We start from the raw sequence: 1,561 nt of genomic DNA on the forward strand, positions 1-1,561 counted from the left end.
TAAATTACATGTATTCATTTTTTTTCCAAATAGGGTCTCCATAATTCCTAGATCCAGACAAGCAGCAACTGGTCTAAAGACACCAGCAGCCACAGGTGTTGAAAGTGACAAGAACAGGTAGGAGAGAGCAGGACAATCTGCCAACTGTCCTGAATCTGGTGGGACAGTCCCGAATTTGGGTGAGTGTCTTGCTTGGTCCGACTACAGGGACAGTTGGGAGGTAATGTCCCGCTTCACACTGTACTACTTGTGAAGGCAAAACTATGTGCACCTAACAATAGTGCACGCAGTTTTGCCTGTGTATTTATCTAAAATGTTAACCATCCTGTCTTAAGTGCCCCGGGCCCCCCAAAGACTTGTTCCAGCTCTGGCGTTGCTTTATTGGTTCTTGCATTGATTCCATTGCCTGCCTTCTACCTTGCAGTGGTCCCATTCTCAGATCACTTTGTTGAACATATGGCCAGCTCCCATTGCACTGACAATAAAACAATTAAACCTTCATCATTTGCACTTAGTATATCACCAGCAACCCCTTGGTACAGCTCTCCCTTTCATTTATGCCATTGTCTGCCAACCCTCCTTGCCCTGTTATTAATTCAAACCAATCCCCCAATCACTGCGCACATTTAGGGCGTATACACAATTATTAAAAAGAATGTGTTTTCTTGCAGATTCTCAAAGCATTTCACCTTTGAGGTGATTGCACCTGGAGAGGTATTTATTATAAGGATTATTTTTAGCGCATTTTTTGAAATGCACAGTACACATATTCATATATTATATATAGAGAGAGGTAGTTTGCATCTCATGACGTCAGGGGAAGATGCAACAATGCGATGAGGTGCTCATATGCTGCTCTGGCACACTGATCCGATAAGATTGTGCCAATATGTTTCGTAAACTTTATAAACAAAGATATGTTTCTATGAAGGGAAATTTGGAAGGATGTGTTAGAAGGCAACAAAACAAGTTGGAGCACAGAGGCATAAGCCAGTTGCTTATAATGCAAAAGGATTCATGTCATTTTATAACACAGGCCTGGCAGCTTTTCCCTGCATTGCTTTAAAAATGACCCACTGTCTTAAGTCATCACATCTAAATGTTACTATTATTATTATTATTACATTTATTTATATAGTGCCACTAATTAAGCAGTGCTGTACAGAGAACTTACATCAGTCCCTGTCCCATTGGGGCTTACTGCCTAAATTGCCTAACACACACACACACACGCACACAGACTAGGGTCAATTTGTCAGCAGCCAATTAACCTACCAGTATGTTTTTGGAGTGTGGGAGGAAACCAGATCACCCGGAGAAAACCCACGCAAACACGGGGAGAACATACAAACTCCTCACAGATAAGGCCATGGCCGGGAATTGAACTCATGACCCCAGTGTTATAAGGCAGAAGTGCTAACCACTTAGCCACTGTACCTGTATGTTTTCACACTACAGTTCTGTAATTTTGCTATTACCTTAGTGTTGTTATACTTTACCGTTCGATTTGGATGAGATTGTCCATCATTTATCTATTTTCCATAATGGTCTCTTGAGGAAC

Source organism: Mixophyes fleayi, chromosome 1 (assembly GCF_038048845.1).
Source record: "Mixophyes fleayi isolate aMixFle1 chromosome 1, aMixFle1.hap1, whole genome shotgun sequence".
NCBI lineage: Eukaryota > Metazoa > Chordata > Amphibia > Anura > Limnodynastidae > Mixophyes > Mixophyes fleayi.